General features: G+C 37.0%; 1 protein-coding gene across 3 annotated transcripts in view; it reads left to right on the top strand.

The window, feature by feature from the left end:
* Positions 1-19,851, top strand: part of Zfand3 (zinc finger AN1-type containing 3) — a 313,724-nt gene that overhangs the window by 9,395 nt on the left and 284,478 nt on the right. Inside the window, exon 2 of one of the 3 annotated variants that reach the window (XM_074082283.1) lies at positions 13,264-13,332. The exons of the other annotated variants lie outside the window; for them this stretch is intronic. The gene's annotated coding sequence lies outside the window, so the exon portion shown is untranslated. The remainder of the gene's footprint in view (positions 1-13,263; positions 13,333-19,851) is intronic. 3 annotated transcript variants of the gene reach the window in all.

The raw sequence follows: 19,851 nt of genomic DNA, 5'->3' as shown, positions 1-19,851 counted from the left end.
GGTTTTGGATTCAGGTACCTGGGTTGGAATGAAAGACCTGGGTTTACCTCATTGCCTTTTTTTTTTTTTTTTTGCAATACTGGGGCTTGAACTCAGGTCCTTCACCTTGAGCCACTCCACCAGTCCTATTTTTGTGAAAGGTTTTTCGAGATAGGGTCTCGTGAAGTATTTACCTGGATTGGCTTGGAACTGCGATCTCCTGATCTCTGCCTCCTGAGTAGTTAGGATTTATAGGTGTGAGCCACCAGTGCTCCAGCTATCTCATTGCCTCTTTATCTTTAAAAAATATCTTGGAGTTGCTTTGAAGTTCAGTGAGCTTTAAAATCTGTCAAGTGCTTGCACAGTGCCTGGTTGTGGTAATGACATTTACTAAAGGCTAACTTCCTATTCACATGAAAGAGCATTGGTGGTTGATTAAGAGGGATGCAGAACTATCCAGGCAGGGGCAGTTTGTATTTATAGTGGTCTTCAGACCATGACACCTAGTTAATGAGGCTTCTGACCATTGTTTGACCCATTTTTGGCCATTTTCGTAGTCCTAAAATTTTTCTGTGCTTTACCTGTTTATCCCTCCCTTCCCCTCAACTCCTGGCAACCCCTAAACTTTTAATTATCTCTTTAATTTTGGCTTTCCAAAATGATATGTTGTTAGAACATACAGTGTGTATCCTTTTCACATTGGCTTTTTTCACTTAGCAATGTGCATTTAAGGTTCTTCCATGTCTTTTGTTTTGTTTTTTTTCTTTTTTCCTTTTTTTTTTTTTTTTTGGCGTGGTAATAGGGCTTGAATGCAGGATCTTGTACAGGCTAGGCACCTTCATGTTTTTGTCTTTTTGTGGTTTGATAGCTCATTAATTTTTAGTACTGAATAGTATTCCATTGACTGATGTAAATGGTGAACGGTTTACCCATTCGCCTACCGAAAGACATCTTGGTTGTTTCCAGGTTTTGGCAGTTACAGATAAAGATGCTATAAATGTTTGTGTGCAGGTCTTTGTTTGGAGATAACTTTTTAACTCATTTTGGTAAACAACAGGGAGCATGATTGCTGGATTTCATAGGGAGACTATGTTCAGATCGGCAAGAAATGGCAAGCTTTCAGAGTATCATTTTACATTTCCACTAGCAGTGAATGAGAGTTCCTGTTGCTCCTCATCCTCCCCATCATTTGGTGGTGTTTGTGTTTTGGATTTTGGCCACTCTAATATGTGCCGGTAGTGTCTCATTGTGTACAATTCCCTAATGATTTATGATGTTGGTTATCTTTTCATGTGCTTATTTGCTATCTGTTTATCTTTAGTGAAATGTCTGATGTCCATTTTTAAATTGCTTGTTTTTTTAATTGAGTTTTAAGAGTTTTTTGTTTGTTTTGGATAGTTCTTTATCAGATATGTCTTGCAAATATTTCCTACTAGTCTGTCGCTTGTCTTTTCATTTGCTTAGATGAATTTTATGTTCAACTTGATGACTTTTTTTCATAAGCATGCACTTGGATACCCAGGTAGATTTGCAGTTAATACATTTCCAGCAACTCAGCAGGAGTCTTCCTTGAGCCTTACCCCAGGTGATGCCCTCAGGCTTTTCACACTTCTTCACCATAGATTAATTTTGATTTTGAATTTTTTATAAATGTAATCATACAGTATTTACTTTTTTGTATTTCTTTCTTTCCCTCAGTATTCTGAGATTCATCCATATTTGTGTAGAGGTAATTATTTTTTTATTACTTTGTGGTTATTTCAATGTATGATAGCATACTTTATCTACTGTTTGGAATATTTAGTGTTTTGGGTATGGTGAAAAATGCTGCTGTGAATTTCTTGCATGTGTCTTTGGTTGGACATGAACACTCATTCCTCTTGGATAAATACTCAGCAGTAGAATTCTTGGGTTATAAGGTACGTAATATAGTAGGTAAAACTAATTTGCAAAAGTGGTTGTAATAATTTGTGCTCTCAACACCAGTATATGAGAGTTCCAGTTATTCCATGTCTTCACCAGTACTTGACATTGACTGTTTCTTTTATTTTAGTTGTGTGTAAGGTTATTGCATAGTAGTTTTAGGTAGCATTTCTCTGATGACTTATGAAATTGAGCACCTTTCTTTTATTGGCCATTTGGCTAAACTTTGTTATGAAGTGCCTGTCCAGTCTTTTGCTTATTTTTTTTATTGGGTCATCTGATTTTTTTTCTTAATCATTTGTAAGAGTTCTTTAAGTATTCTTTTCCAGTTAGAATGTAAATGTACTTGCATAGTTTTGTCATATTCTAATGAAAGGAATGTATTTGTAATGATTAAAAATTCAACCATCAGAAATGGGTATTTGATGAAAGGGCTGTCTTTGTCTTACCCTTAGCCCTTTAGTGGACACTGTTCCACTAGCCTCACTTTGTAGTGAGAATTGTGGTTAAATTTCTTGAGTATTCTTCTAGAAATTTCCTGTGCGTGCTCATGTATTGATCCTAGTTCCTAGCGCAACAGTAGCATACCACCCACTATTGTGTCCAGTCCTTCCCCCCACTCTCTTTTTTCTTTTTATGGTGCTGGGGATTAGGGCCTCATACATGCTAAGCCTGTGGCTTATCACTGAGATATACCACATAGCTCCATCCTCCTTTTTTCACAGTATACCTTAGAATTCTTTTCAAATCAGCACATACATTTCTAGCTTCTTTAAAATGGCAGCCCATTACTCTAATGGGCTGATTTTATTTTAAAAAGGTTATATAGTCCCTTCTTGATGGTTATAATTCTACAAAAATGGCATTGCATATAATTTTTAGGACTTATGGACCAACTAAATGTGAAATACCTTCGGTGTCTGAAGTGTACTGAAGAAAATGAGCTTGATTATGCCATTTAGTGTGATAGGAGTGCAAAGTCATAGCTAAAGCCAAGGACTCAGGTAGGGTCACACAAGGAGTTACCAGTACATCAGAGGTTTTCTGTTGGATAGGAATGAGGTTGTCAGAATCACCTTGAGAGCCTTTTTAAAAAACACATTGCTGGTACTTTCTGCAACCCCAGTTTAATAGGTTCAGGGTGAAGTCTGAACAATTTGTCCTTGACCTTTTCTCCATTCTTTCTATTCACTTTTTTGAGATCCAGTGGTATGGAATGAGAAAACAGCTGAGGATCAAAATCTGTGAAACACACAAAAAAGAGAAGTTTGGAAAGGAGGTACAGCCAGAGATAGGTGATCAGTGTAGGGTTATGGAAGCCAAGGGATAGTTGAATGAGAAAGTGGTGCTAGGGTCCTGCTGCAGCCAGTGATCAAGTAAGATGATGTTTAGCGTGTCACTGCTGCTTGAAGGTGCTGTAAGAGTGTAATGTCTTTTTAGTCACCTTTGTGCATCTCAACAATATTCTGGCCCAGCATGGTGCAAGGGTACGTTCTGTGGAAAATTGCCATAATTTCATCCCATGTGTTCCAGAAATTAACACCTTCCATTAGTGCTGTATGGATGTAGTAATCAAGAATCAAAAGATCTTGAGTCTATTAACACTCTTCTAGTAGTAGATTTTCTAAGTTCTTAGGATAGATTAAAAAAAAACAAGCTTGGGTTTTTTTGTTTTGCAGGGCTGGAGATCTAACCAGGGTGTTGTGCATGCTAGGCAAGTGCTTTACTCCTGAGCTACATCCCCAGCCCTGCTTCTTAGGTTTTAAGAGGAGTTTTATAGTTTTCTTGGTTCTGATAGATAAGACTGTATTCATTGCATCCGTCTTCATATTTTACTTAATTTTATATAGGGAAAGTTTCTTCTCTCCTGGCTTTTGTTTTTCTAGGAAGAGAAGTCCCTTTATTTAGTCCAGACTTCATCCCTATAAAAATTCAAATGTCTGCTCTAGAGTCTTTCTAGTTGTATGTTATGTCTTTTTGAAGTGTATCTGTGCTGGCGCTGAAAAGACATTTAAATTCTCATATTCTCTCTCTAGTATAGGTTGGAATGGGGTAGAAAACTGATTATGTGGGTGGTAATGAAATGTCTTTAAAAAAAAAAAGCTCAAGGTTATGTATTTATAATTACAGAAACTTGTTACAAAATAAGATTTTGTTTATGAATCCTTAAAAAAGCTACATATGTGTATTTAGTAAAAATTAGATGAACTATGAGATAAGACAAAGACAAACTTTTGGGCCATTTTATTCATGATGTAAGTTATATGTGTCGGTATGACAAGAGGAAGGACATATTGGAAATATTGGAGAAAACTGTAATTGAGAGTGAAGATCACATATCATTTTTCACATATTCTGAAAAATCTCATTTTGCTGCTCGTTTTCAATAAACATTCTTCAGTTAATTGGATATATAACTGCTACTTTGTGTCTTACAGGAAATTTAAACATTTTAGCATTTGAACTATGTAATCAAAGACCATTGGATCATTTTAATTTGTAGATAGTTTCTTACTAAAGTAGAGTTATGCCATGATATAAATGGTAAATGTTAATGTTAAATATGCATTTAATAATAAATGTACAGAAAGATAATACCTTTGACATTGTTTAAAATTATATTGACACATTTTAATAGCTTCATCAATGTAAAGACAATTTCCAGTTGCTTTATTTTAGAATAGCCCTGGGAGGTGATTGAGGCAAAAGCTATTTTGACACCTTTCTTTGTTTTACAGTTAGGGAACTGACATGGGCCTAGAGCTGCAATGTGGGCAGTGGCTGTATCTGGAGACCAGAGCAACTCATGATACTTTAACCCAGAAAGATTAGAAAGTTCTTTAGCTTCTGGCTCAGAATTAGACACGTTTGAAGGGTTGACGATACTTGGTTTAACTGAAACTTTAGGATTATCATTTGCTAGCTATGAAAGGGACTGAAATTTTTTGGGTATAACCTCAAGAAGCATTATTGAATATAGAAAGTGTCAGTTTCGTTCCTCCAGTTTTGCTTATTTAAAAAAAATAATTTGATATATATGTTACCATTAATTCATCCTTTTATTTATTTGTTTAATTTTATTTTTGATGGGTCTGGGGTTTGAACTCAAGTCTTCACGCTTGCTTGCAGTGGCTCTACTGTTTGAGCCACACTGCTAGTCCATTTTGCTCTGGTAATTTATTTATTTTTTGGTTACAAAATTTTTATTGTTGTACTGGGGTATATTGTGACATTTGCAAAAGTTTTTACAATATCTTAGTTGAATTTACCCCCTCCATTATTCTCCTTTATCTTCCCTCCCCCATTCCTGGAATAGTTTTCAGCAGGCCTCATTTTTCCATTTATGTACATGTGTATGTAATATTTCCACCATATTCACCCTCCTACACCCTTTCATGGTGATTTTGACAGTTTAAAAAATTCTGTATTCATTCTGTGTAGAAAGTACATCAACCATATTCACCTTACTAATTTCCTCCTTTTACCCTCCCTCTCTCGTATGTGACCTTCCCTTAGTGTGTCCTGTTTTTCATAAAATTGTTTGTGTTTGTATTGGGTCTATATTCTACATATGAGAGAAAACATGTGGCTTTCTGAACCAGGCTAACTTCAATTAAGGTGATGTTCTCCAGTTCCATCCATTTGTCTGCAAAGGACAAATTTTCATTCTTTTTTATGGCTGAATAAAATTCATCCTATATAATTAGCTCTGGTTATTTTGGAGATGAAGTCTTGAGAACTACTTGCTCTGGCTAGCCTTAAATTGCTTCCTCTCAATCTCAGCCTCCTGAGGAGCTAAGATTGCAGGTGGGAGCCACCAGTGCCTGGCAAATTCATTCTTAGTGATTTTTTAGTATAGTCGTAAAGTTGTTCAGCCAACTGTCTTAATTCCAGAAAATTTCATCATCTCAAAAAGAAATCTTATACCCAATAGTAGTCTCTTCCCATTCTTCTTCTCTTCCTCTCAGCTCCTACAAACTATGAATCTTCTTTCTGTTTCTAGGGATTTGCCAGTTCTGGACATTTCATATTTGTGGAATTATATATGGTCATTTGTGCTTGGCTTTTTTCACTTAACACAGTGTTTTCAAGGTTCTTCCATGTTTGTAGCATGTATCAGTGATTGATTTCTTTTTATGGCCAAATAATATCCTCATTATATGATGTATCATGTTTTGTTTAATCTGTTCATCTGATAGGTTTTTTGGCTATTATGAATAATAGTGCTATGAATATTTGTATACAAGTTTTTGTTTGAACACTTGTTTTCAGTTCTTTTGGCTATATACTTAAGAGAGGAATTGCTGATAATTCTGATGTGTAACTTTTTGAGGAACTCACAGTCGTGTTTTCCAGAGGGGTTATGTTATTTTATATTCCCACTAGCAATATATGAAGATTCCAGTTTTCCCACATCCTTGCCATAATCCTTAATCCTTTGATTATGCTTTCCTAGTGGGTATGTAGTGGTGTATCATACTTGGATTTGCATTTTCCTGTTCACTAATGATAACTGTCTTTTCTTTCTTTCTTTTTTTTATTTTTTTTTTCATTTGCCCTTTGGCTAGTTGTATATTTTCTCTGGAGAAATGTCTATTCAAATCTTTTGAAAAATCTTATTTATTTTGCAGTGCTGGGGCTTGATCCTAGGGCCTTGCTCATGGTAGCTAGCATTCTACCACTGAACTATACTCCCAGCATTGCAGAATTTTAGCTTGAGTTATATGTCTTTATTTCTGAGTTGTAGAAGTTTTATATATGTACACACACACACACACACACACACACACACACACACATATAATAGTATGCCATAATAGTATGCATGCTGGATAATAGTTTCTTGTCAGATACATGATTTGGAAGTATTTTCTTCATTCTATAGGCTGCTGCTGCTTTTTTTTTTTTTAAACCCTTTTTTTGGGTATACTCTTAGAAGCACAAAACTTTTACTTTTTAAAAATTGGTCCTGGAGTTTGAACTCTCAGGGTCTTGTGCTTGCTAGGCAGGTTCTCCACCGCTTGAGCCAGGCCCCCAGCCTACGAAACTTTCAATTTTGATAAAGTCTAATTTGTGTTTTTTGGTTGATCATGTTCTTAGTGTCATATCTAAGAAAATGTTACCTAATATAAGTGAAGACTTAACTGTTGTTCCTTGGGATCCATGAGAGATTGGCACCAGGGTTCCAGATGGCATTTTGGGTTCAGATTCTGATATGAAAGAAAAATTGTGTGCCCACAATTTGTTAAATCTCATTTTAGATTGAAGAACAGGTGTTTAAATGTTTCCATATGTATTTTTTTTTCTGTACAGTTGAGATTACTTGTGGGGCAGTGATAGGATGCCTCTGCTGACCCATTGAAAATTTAGCCAAAGGATTTAGCATTTGTTTTATATTTCTTTTCAGATTCTTGTTACTATAGGGTGGCATTTTTGTTGAATCTATAACAATTTGCAGTTGTGCCTAATCAGTAAATCCTGAATGATGTAGTCCTTGGTATAAATCTCGACCAACCCACTCTCTCCTTTTTTTTTTCTGGTGTTTTTTTTTCCCTCCTGTCCAAGATGTGTGGTGAATGTAAACTTTTGAGTGTAGAATTCTACATTTTAAATGAAACTCGTCCCTTTACCCCTTCCTTAAAAAAACAGAAATTATAAAATGCTGTTAAAAATTATAAAGTGTTAATAAATATGTCTCAGCATTCTGCAGGTGACCTTGTCTTGTATGACATTATGTCTCACTTGAATGAGTAATCTTAAAAGTTGTGCTGTATCTGCTGAGTAGCTATAAAGACTGAGGACAATTTTACTTTCTAAACCACAATAAAGTCTTAATGCAGACCTTTAGTTGTTGACAGTGATCTTCCTGGGAATCTGTCTGAAAAATGGATAAGATAATTTACTTGATGCCTACTTGAATAAGGCCTTTTAAATTGCGTAAGTGTTAGAAACCTTGGATTTGCAAGAGGTATTAGTAGCACTCGCGCAAGGATGCCAGTAAATCATCACACCCAGCCGCCTCCCCTGTTACTTTTGTGTACTTGAGTATGGGTGAAACAAAAAGATCTAGTGGGTAAATTGGGAGTAGTAGTTCTTGATTCACATGGATAGCATATGTCAGTACTAACCACTGGTGTCCAAACATTAATTCCTTTATAGTAATAATTTGTTTATATTATTCCCTCCTCCCCCTTATCTGTTTAGTAACAAGCAGTTTTGAGAGGTTATTAGTATCTTGGAACTATAATGTTACACTTGTGCAGAATTTTGCCACTTGTAAAATACTTTGATGTGTATATCTCATTTATCATCCCATGCTCCTGCAGGCAGGACAGATATTATATATCTGAATTTTGCAGATGAGAAAACCAGCCAGGGTGGTGTGTGCCTATTTGGGAGGCTGAGGGAGTTAGGATAGTTTGAGCTCAAGGAGTTCAGGGCCAGCCAGGGCAATATAGTGAGATGCCATTTTAAAAACATAAACAACAGCAACAACAAAACCCAGCTGGTATTAATTTTTTTTGAGACATCATTTACTGCTTGGAAAGCAAAGATTTGGTCCTTTGCTTTCAGAAATCAGAACTTACTATTTATTTTTTGGTGGTACTAGGGTTTGAACTTATGGCCTTGTGTTTACTAGGCCAGTACTCTATATCACTTGAACCATACTTCTAACTCTTTTTTTTCTTTATTTTTCACGTGGGGTCTCGTGTTTTTGCTTGTGGCTGGTCTCAGACCTTGATCTTCCTAACTCTTGACTCCCATCTACCTGGATTTACAGGTGTGTTCCACCATTCCCAGCTTGTTTTCTAAAACAGAATTGCACTAACTTTTGCTAGGCTGGCCTCAGACCTTGATCTCCCCATCTCTACCTCTTGAATAGCTGAGATTAGAGGCATGTGTCATAATGCCTGGCAGAACTATTTTTTACTGAACATTTCTTAAGACTGATATACTAATCAAACTCATGTGAGACCAGTAGGTTAGAAAATCCAGTAATAAAATGAAGATTAACTAACAAACAAGCATGGATCTGTTGATTTAAAAACTTCAGGGTGTATTTTTATCACTGTAATGCTTGAATCTCAGTCCACAACATCCCTTTGGTGACTTCTAAATACTTGAGATAGAATTAGCAATCAGAGGGTTGTTGAGTTACAGAAAAATTGGCAAGAGGAAATTTGGTGATCTGAAGTAAATATTTCACGTCAGTCATAAAGGGCAATGAATAAAAAGGGTTTCTAAGAAGAGGCTGCACAGGAACCTTAATTCCTTGAGTATATGTGAACAGAAAGAGACTGTCTCCATTATTGATTTTCTTCCCAGTATTTTATCATGAAAAGTAAAGAGCTCTGTACTCTCTTACATTTAGTTCTGTTTGCTCTCTATCCCTCTATTAACCATCTTTAAATTATTTTCCAAGTAAATTGCAGACATCAGTACATTTTACCTCCAAACACTTCAGTATACATTTATATTATTAACTAGAGTTTTATAATTGTTCAGTTTATTACACTATTTTATATTTAAATTTATTTTTTGATTTTCAAAAAATTATTGTACTGAGGGTACATTGTGACACTTACAAAAGTTTTTACAGTATATCATAATTAAATTCACCCTCTCCATCATTCTCCTTTATTTTCTTCCCACCCTCCCATTCCTGGAATAGTTTCAGCATGTCTCATTTTTCTATTTTCATGCATGAGTACAGAATATTTCCATCATATTTTTCATTAATTCTTTTGAGACAGGGTCTTGCTACATGGCCAGGCTGGCACTTGTTACGTAGCTCAAGCTGGCCTTGAACTTGCCATTCTCCTGCCTCAGCCTTCAAGGGTGGGACTCAGGTGTGGGCTACCAGGCCACAACTCCCCCCCCCCATGCCAATTTTGAAGTTCAATTTACGTATAGTGAAAAATACAACTCTTAAGACTGTTATCCATTAAGTTTTGCCAGACTCATTTACTTATGTCTCTTACATGTTTGTGCTGCTATAATATAGTACTGTAGACTGGGTAATTTTACTTCTCACAGTTCTGGAGGCTGAGAAGTCTAAGATGAAGGCACTGGCAGATTCAGTGTCTCATGAGGCCCCATTCTTCACTTGTTGCTGCATCTTCATGTGGTGAAAGGGACTAGGGCACTCCCTTCAACCTCTTATTTATTTATTTTATTTTTTCTTTTATTATTCATACGTGCATACAAGGCCTGGGTCATTTCTCCCCCCTGCCCCCACCCCCTCCCTTACCACCCACCCCACCCCCTCTCTCTCCCCCCTACCCCCTCAATACCTAGCAGAAACTATTTTGCCCTTATTTCTAATTTTGTTGTAGAGAGAGTATAAGCCATAATAGGAAGGAACAAGGGTTTTTGCTGGTTGAGATAGGGATAGCTATACAGGGCATTGACTCACATTGATTTCCTGTGCGTGGGTGTTACCTTCTAGGTTAATTGTTTTTGATCTCACCTTTTCTCTAGTTCCTGGTCCCCTTTTCCTATTGGCCTCAGTTGCTTTTAAGGTATCTGCTTTAGTTTCTCTGCGTTAAGGGCAACAAATGCTAGCTAATTTTTTAGGTGTCTTACCTATCCTCACCCCTCCCTTGTGTGCTCTCGCTTTTATCATGTGCTCGTAGTTCAATCCCATTGTTGTGTTTGCCCTTGATCTAATGTCCACATATGAGGGAGAACATGCGATTTTTGGTCTTTTGGGCCAGGCTAACCTCACTCAGAATGATGTTTTCCAATTCCATCCATTTACCAGCGAATGATAACATTTCGTTCTTCTTCATGGCTGCATAAAATTGCATTGTGTATAGATACCACATTTTCTTAATCCATTCGTCAGTGGTGGGGCATCTTGGCTGTTTCCATAACTTGGCTATTGTGAATAGTGCCGCAAAAAACATGGGTGTGCAGGTGCCTCTGGAGTAACAGTCTTTGGGGTATATCCCCAAGAGTGGTATTGCTGGATCAAATGGTAGATCGATGTCCAGCTTTTTAAGTAGCCTCCAAATTTTTTTCCAGAGTGGTTGTACTAATCTACATTCCCACCAACAGTGTAAGAGGGTTCCTTTTTCCCCGCATCCTCGCCAACACCTGTTGTTGGTGGTGGTGGCTGATGATGGCTATTCTAACAGGGGTGAGGTGGAATCTTAGGGTGGTTTTAATTTGCATTTCCTTTATTGCTAGAGATGGTGAGCATTTTTTTATGTGTTTTCTGGCCATTTGAATTTCTTCTTTTGAGAAAGTTCTGTTTAGTTCACATGCCCATTTCTTTATTGGTTCATTAGTTTTGGGAGAATTTAGTTTTTTAAGTTCCCTGTATATTCTGGTTATCAGTCCTTTGTCTGATGTATAGTTGGCAAATATTTTCTCCCACTCTGTGGGTGTTCTCTTCAGTTTAGAGACCATTTCTTTTGATGAACAGAAGCTTTTTAGTTTTATGAGGTCCCATTTATCTATGCTATCTCTTAGTTGCTGTGTCACTTTGTATATTAAGTTGTAACGTGAATTTCAATTAATCATAGTACTGTGTGATGCAAAGCTCTGTATAGTATATTATAGCATACCATATTATAAATTACTCATTTCAGAAAATTGCCTTGAGTTCCTTCCTAGTCATTCTGTCCCCTCCTTTTGCTTTCTCCTCATGTATGTTAATAACTCTTCTTGTGGCTGTGAAAAGTACCTGACATAAACAACTCAAAATAGATTTATCTGGGTTACAGTTTGAGGGGTCAGTCTGGTTGTCTGGCTCCATTACTTTGGGCCTGGAGGTGAGACTAAACATCGTGGCAATGGGACCATGTGGAGGAGTAGGCTTTTCACTCTTGGTGGACAAGAAGCTGGGAGAGTAAGGGAAAGGACTGGGGACCAGGTATAACCTTCAAATACATGCTCCCCGTGTGACCTGCTTATTCCGAATGAATCCCCCCACCTAATGTTTCCAGAATCTCCTAAAATAGCTTTACCAGCTGGAGACCAACGTATGAGGCCGTGGGGGACATTACAGATTCAAACGATAATTCCAGGCAACCACTGTTTTCTGACTTGTTTTCTTTGTACATTAATTTTGCCTGTTTTGAAAGTCATATAAATGGAGTCATGTGTATGTGACACCATTGACACAGGTAATATTTTTGATATTCCGCATTATTGTGTGTATTAGTGGTTTATTATAGTATATTTTTAATAGTACTCCATTGTGTAACTGTACCAGCATTTTATCTATTTTCCTGTTTATAGGCACCCTATTTTGGTTTTTAAATAATAGTAAAAAATACAAAACTCCTTAGCAAATGTTCATAGCTAACATCAAGAAATGGACTAAGATAGATTGGATTTTTCTTAAATTTATTTTCCAGCCTTTTCTAGTTGCCTTAATTTGGTTATAGATATAGTTTGGGAAACACTCTGGCCCCTTGAGCATCCCATTTCCAAATCATCTGACCCATTATGTATTGCTCTTTTTTTAATTGGGTGGTACTAGTATTTGGATTCAGGGTCTTGTGCTTGTGTACCACTTGAACCATGTGTCTCGCTCTGGTCTTTAAAACTTAGTCCTTTAAGATTGACATTAAGATGACTTATTTTTTTCTTTCTTAAAATAAAGTGTGCCTGTCTTCACTTGTGATCCAATTTTTAAAATTCTGCCTGTCTCCATGAAGCCCGAGGCAGTACTGAGAGCTGGCTAGTTCTATGTGGTCCACTATCTTCCCGTTTAGGGACCAGGGTTAATTTCATGTTTTGAGGCTGTTTTTGCAATTACTGGGTGTTTTCCTCATTAAAAAACCTTTAATATATCCAACAATCATTAATAAATGAAATTTGTTTTCCTTTTCTGAGTCAGGCATGTTGTATTTTTTAATATTCCAGCTGTGATAATTTTCTGCCTTTAGTGATCCTTAATAGTTCCTCCTGAAAAACTCACAGAACCTAATTTGAGCATAACTCCAAAGTTAGTATGAAGATACCTAATTAATGTCAAATACACCAAAATTGTTTCTTAAACTTTGTACATATTTCACTTGTTCCTGTTATAGCACCAACTTACCATGTGTATATATCTGAGTCCATTTCAAGCTGTTTGAGGCTTGAGACTGTCTTAGTCACCTATTTTCGTGTCCTTATAGTGCCTCATATTATACTTTGTTTAAATTGTTGAATGCGATATACTTGTAGGTGCACATTATTCCACCAGATTTGATGCTTAGAAACTAACAAATGTTATGAAAAATTGGAAAATTACACTGTGTAGTCATAAAGGAAGCCATCTAGCACCTAATGATAGCAACAGATATTTCTATAGTACTGTATAGTATGTAAAGTCTTTCATGTAAGTTTAACTCTTCTTAACAGATGATGAAAAAGAGTATGGGACTTGCTGAAGCTCATCTAGAAAGAGGTGGACCTGGGAACTCAATTCTAGTATGTAACTATCTGAAGCAATCATGTAATTTGTACTTGTGGTTTTTATTCAGGTAGAAGATACAGAATGGAAAGATGATAGTTGGATTCTTGGCTGCTTTCATGTTTTTTTTTCTGGTGATACATTAGCTGGGGATTTAATTTGCAGCAGTTAGATTTATATTATCATTGACAATATAGTGCTTGTGGAATTTCTTTTTATATACTTTTATCACTTTTTGTATTTTGAGAGTTAAAAATAACTTGCAAAGTTATTTGCCCCGGTTGACAAATGCTAATAAAATGTCATCAGTCAATTTATTACTAGGCAGGGTATTAGACAGTCAGAGCACTGTAGACACACAGAAAATGATCTGAGTGATTATTTTCTCAATTCTCTATTATATAGTACACAGTTAGTACTGTCTTAGGTGCCTTAGCAAGAAGTTAAATCTGTTACTTTGGCATCTATTACTTGGAAACAAGTTGGCAAATTCCTCCTCAGATCAAATCTGGCCAGTGAATTAGTAATTAAAAAAAAAAGGAGTTTACATTTAAAAAATGTTGTAAAAGACAATGTTCCCACAAAAATTATATGAAACTCAAATTTCAGTGTCCATAAAGTTTTATTGGAGCATACTTTCGTTCATTCATGTAGTTGATGGCTGTTTTTGTGTTCCAGTGATAGAATAGAATCGTTTTGACACAGACCTAAAATCTTGGCCAGTATCTTTCTTTTAGGGTATTAGTGCTTTATTCTCTCCTGTGAAACCTCAATTGAGAATGGCTAATATTACCAGTGAGACATTTGTTAGATTGCTGTATTAGTCTTTGTATTTAAGAGTAGCATGTGAGGGGCTGGCTGAGTGGCTCAAGCGGTTAGAGCGCCTGCTTAGCAAATGTGAGGCCCTGAGTTCAAACCCCAGTACTGTCAAAAAAAAAAAAAACAAAAAAAAAAACCAGTATGTGTATCATAACTGGTTTAAGAATTTGATCCTTTTCTTTGCTGTTGTCACTTGACTTTAACAATCACAGCCTAGATTGAGCATCCAGGTTTTATTTCGTTTTTACATGCTGAGCTTGCCTAGTTTGTTGTATTTGGCATTTTGAAAAGCACTTTTTAAAATGGCTTGTGTTGGGGTTTGCTTTTGAGAAGCTCCTAATTGGCAGTTCCAAACTGGACAGATTGGGGCCAAGTAAAGCCTGTAGGTTCTTGTCATAGACAGCAGTGAAGTTAAAAATCCCCTGCTGTCAACACCAGGGAATTTTATTATCATTTTCGTTTTGAATAAATGAAGAATCATTAGGTTCCTGGAGCTGCAGCACTAAATGGAGAAACTGGTTTTTCTCCTTATGTTGGAGTATTTTCTTTGTCTCTGCTAGCCTTTTTCTGGCAGTGGATAAAAATCATTTCTCTGTTTTTAACTAGGAAATGCAGACAACTGCTTGAGTTGTCATAACTTAAACTAGCCATAGAACTTTTGTACTGGACAGGGAGCTGGCTAGCTTATAATGTGAGTGAATTTATCATTGAAGATATGTTAAAAAAGAAAAAACTGAGGAGGGTTGCTTTTGCTGTCTTAATACTGGTAGTTTTGATTATGTGATGCTGAAGACATTTTTTATATACAGGGATGAGAGAACTGTTGAGCTGTCTGTCAGCTTCTTTAAACTTTTGTTTGTATGAAACTTTTATAACTTTGATCTGGTTTTGACAAGTAAGGTTTGTTAACATTAACCTTTCTTATAGAAAGGGAACTTAAATAAAAAATCAATCCTAATGTTTGACAGAAGTCTTAAGACATATCACCCAGTAGTGTTGTATTATTTGTGTAATTCAGCTGTCTTGAGAAGAACTAGCTCAGATTCCACATTTCTACTACCTATCAGCAGGAGCAGCAAATGGCAAGTGAAGATATAGGATGGGAGTGATGGGAGGAGGACAGGGGTCACAGATATACCATATCCTAGAGCCGGAGCTGAGGAACTCCTCAGGGCGTAAAATACAATGAAAAAGAAAGCCCAGGAAAATAGAACAGAAATGGGCAGGAAAAAGCCCCTGGTGACTGTAGTGTGAAAACTGAAAGTGACAAGTAGAGCTTGACGGCAGGGAAATGAAGGTACCCAGTGAAGACTGTACTTATTGCTCATTTTGCCAGGAAAAAAGAGAATATTACCTACACTGGAAATTTAAGTAGAAACTTACTTGACTTCTGTAAGTAAAGCCTCCTTCACTAAGGCTAGGCCTTAAAAAGCCCTAAATGTAGCTGATCACCTTATTCCTTGGAAATAAGGTTCTTTCTCACTGTTTTTTCAGTCTTGCTTGCTTCTGCTTAACAGATTCTTTCCACCCTTTCCATTTCTTACTCTGTCATTCACAAATTGGTCCTCTGGGGGGATTTATCTGTCCCTCCCTCTTTACCTCCACTGCTACCCTAGTTCAGGAAGCCTGGGTTTCCCATTTGGCCTGTTTCCTCTTTTTCTTTCCTCCTTTTGGTGGTAGTGGGTTTTCAGGGTCTTATCAGAGAACACTTGAACCACACCCCTACCCCCTTTTTGCTTTAGTTATTTTTTCAGATAGGGTCTTGTACTTTTTGCCTGGGCTAGCCTTGGATTACAGATGTGTACCACCAGGCCCGGCTTGTTTGTTGAGATGGGGGGGGGTCTTGCTAACTTTTTGCTTGAACTGTCCTTCAACAGTGATCCTTCTGATCTCTGCCTTCTGAATTGTTGGAATTACAGATGTGAACGACTGTACCTGTCCAGGTCTGTTGCCTCTTAAAATGGACCTGCTTGCTGGATTCCAGTCTTCTCTTCATTCTGTGATCTTGGGAAAATAAATCTGTTCTGACATCACCAAAAAGAATGAGTTCCTATTCTACCTCCAAATTACCTTGTTTTTTTCTCCCATATTTTTCATGTATGTTCCACCCCCCCTTTTTTTTTTTTTGTGGCACTGAGGTTTGAACTTAGGGCTTCATGTTTGCTGGGCATGTGCTCTTAGTGTTTGAGCCACTCTGCTAGCCCAATATGTGTTCTTCGTGAGCTACAGAAAACTCTTGTTTCCTACTTAAAATATTTTCTAATGATCTTGGTATTGTAGCAAAATTATGAATTTATTTTATAATGACTCTGAACCTTAAAGTTTAAATTATCTTTGATACTCTCACTCTAAAAGTCAAGACACTGTATTAAAGATTTCTGTCTAGGAGAGTAAAAGCTGGTTAAAAACAAAAACCAAAAACACCTGACAGTTAAAGGGACATATTTCAGCTGTTAGGAAAATTGGGCTTCCTAAAATGCTCAAATGCACAGGGGTTTGACCAGTTAATGTTTTAGTTGTAAGTTGCTTGAGGTCATTCAGGAGGTCCATTTTTTTGGTTAAAAATTTTGTTTTTTTTTTGGGAGGGGGATACTAGGGAGTTTGAACTCAAGGCCTTGACTTGCTAGGTATACTCTCTACCACTTGAGTCATACCTACCAACTATCTTTTGCTTTAGCTATTTTTGGGATAGGAACTCACATTTTTGCTGGGGCCAGCCTCCACCTGCAATTCTCTTGTCTATACCTCTGTGTAGCTGGGATTACAGATGTGAATTGCTATAACCTGCTCGTTGATTGAGATGGGAGGTCTTGCTAACTTTTTACTAGGGCTAGGCTTGAACTGCAGTCCTTCTGATCTTTGCCTCCTGAGTAGCTGGGATTACAGGCGTGTACCACCACACCCGGCCTAAAGATTGACTCCTTAAAACAGCACAAGGGTGAAGATGTAATTGAATGGTAGAGTGCTTGCCTAGCATGTGCATGGCCCTAGGTTCTATCCCAGCACCATAAGAAAAACAGTATGTGAACAACAGTTAGCTATTATAGCTGATAAAGCTCTTATACGGCAAATAAAATATCCATCTTGGGCATAAAGAACAGTTTTAAGTACTATAGAATTGTGGGAAGCCATTCTGTAAGATAAGATCACAAAGCCTAATGTAACGTACTTTTGCCTTGGCTTATATTTTAGCTCTGACAGAACTAAAACGAGGCTGTGTGACTTTCACAAATTATGTGACCGCCCCAGAACTCAGTTTCCCTATCTCATAAAGGGAGCAGATAATGGTTTTCCATCAGGGAGTGGAGGAAGAACTTACCTCCCAGAGGGCATGTGACAGTATCTGGCCGTACGTTGGGTTGTCATTACTTGGCAGGAGGAGGTCCTAGTGGCATCTTGTGGGTAGAGGACAGGGATATACCTACACCCAAACATCCTACCTATGTGGGACATTCTCTATGACAGTGGCTCTATGGTGGTTTTTTTTTTTTTTTGTCTATTCAAGTTGGTACTGTATTTACTGATTAAAACTTTTTTTTCCCCTTGTCCTGTATACCTACTAAATCAAAAGCATGCTCCTGCAATATGTTCCTGCTTTCTTTTAGCCCAGTGTGGTGTCTTTGTCACCTTGTTGATATACCTTGCTTTTCTCAGACTCCTGCCTTCTTTCTTCTTTTTCTGGTGTGCCTTTCTGCTTCCTCCTGCGTTAACCTCTTTAAGACATAGTTTTTGTGTTCCCTTAGCATGTAGTCTTAATTTACACTGAATAATTATAGTTCTTTAGCTTTGCTTGTTCTTAGGTGTTTCTTAAGTTTTTACTTTTCTCAAAGGGCATCATCCATTTTCTTCTTCAAGTCTTTTATGCACTATAGGTTGTCTTTGTTGAGGTTTTGATACTTTCAAAACCTGGTGGGCCTAGAAAGAAGAATAAGACAGAAGTTGTGGAAAGCTGGTTGTGACTGTTGTCTTTCTAGGTCAATAATACCTGCTTTAATGTGGCCGAATATTTCAGTTCATATTTCAGATGATCAGAAACATCGTAAGTTAGAATGAAGAGGTTCAGTGTGAGTAGATTCATTCTTAGTGTCTGCATTTTATACCTATCTAAATTACATTATTTGGGAGTCTAGATGAGAGAAGAGGACTGGCTAAGATTCTACCATGGAAGATCATACTTGGGTGGAACAATGGACGCACAAGGGTGTAAACCTAAAGGGCAGCTCAGTTGCCCAAACAAGTGGTCGGTCTCCTGCCAGATTTTGTCAAGGGCAAAATCCTGAGCCTTAAGAAGAGACTGCATTTACTTTGTTTCTTGCTCCATAGTATGACTCTGGATTTCAGACCTGATCCAGTAAATCTTACCATCAGAGTCTAGTAATACTGTCCTTAGATAATCTTTTTGGGTTAATTAGGATCTTTAACCACACTTACAACATTGTTTCAAAGGGAAACCAATTCTGAGTTGGAAACAGTGGAATTACAAATTGTACTCCAAACGAGAACTGCTAGTGTACAAATTATAATGTGGTTTAGCAAATGCATTTTGTTTCTAAGCTTTTGCTAATGAGCACTGCCCTAGGTATGTGAAGTTAGGAGAAAATCCTACAGTCCCTAAGAATCTAAGCTATTTTGTTAGGCCCTTGAGTAAATAAGTAGACTGTATAAGAATGCTTCACTGCCAAAATAAACTGGTGGGGAAGAGCATAAATCTTGTGACATCTGTGTATTTTGTGGTTATTATAATAATGTATTTTCACGACAGAGTACCCAAACACATAAAAATAAGGCTTTTACCTTTCTTTTTAGTGTACAAAAGGCACTGTAAGTCTTATAGGTAGAGAGAAAAGCCTAAAACATTTACTTGAGTATACTGTCTTCAGGGAGGTATGAATTGAAGTTAAAAAGCATATTAATGATTTAATTTCAAAATGTAGTACAGGACATTTGAAGACATTACAAAACTTTATGACTAAGTCTCTACATTCCTTAGAGGCTCTTGGAACTGGTAATGGGGTCATTTCAATAACAAAAACAAGATTATTTAAATATATTTTTTAATTCTAGAGAAATCTAGCTAGTTATTAAAACATTTACCGAGCATTTACTATTTGCCAGCATGGTTCAGAGTGTGACAGTGTTTATCTCCTTTTATTCTTGACAGGTCTGTGAGATATTAGAAATCCACATATCTTACAGAAGACTAAACAGACTCAAATTTAAGTTACTTGCCTGAGATCATCCCACCAGGATTGTACCAGAACTGTCTTTTAATTTCTGTGCTTATAGTAATGAGACTGAATGAACTAAAATGTAATTTTACTTACTTGTTTGGTAAGAAGTTGGCTGGCCTGAAATCTTACCACTTGTTTTGTGATGATCAGAAGTCTGCAGTTGTGTATGTTGTTGGTTCAAAAAAGTTAATGTTAATAAATTAGTAATAAGTGCATTTAAAAGGCAAAAAGTAGACTGGTTGTGGTGATACATGCCTGTAATCCCCACTACTTTGGGAGACGGAGATCAGGAGAATTATGATTTGAGACCAGCTTGGGCAAAAAGTTAATGAGACACTATCTCAACAAATAAGCCAGGTGTTATAGTGTATATCTGTAATCCCAACTAAGCAGGAGCCATACGTGGTAGGATTTGAGTTCAGGCTGGTCCTGGGTGAAAATGTGAGACCCTATCTGAAAAAAAAAAAAAAAAAAGTGTGTGATTTC

Source organism: Castor canadensis, chromosome 8, assembly GCF_047511655.1.
Source record: "Castor canadensis chromosome 8, mCasCan1.hap1v2, whole genome shotgun sequence".
NCBI lineage: Eukaryota > Metazoa > Chordata > Mammalia > Rodentia > Castoridae > Castor > Castor canadensis.
This window is presented reverse-complemented; position numbering and strand designations above follow the sequence as displayed.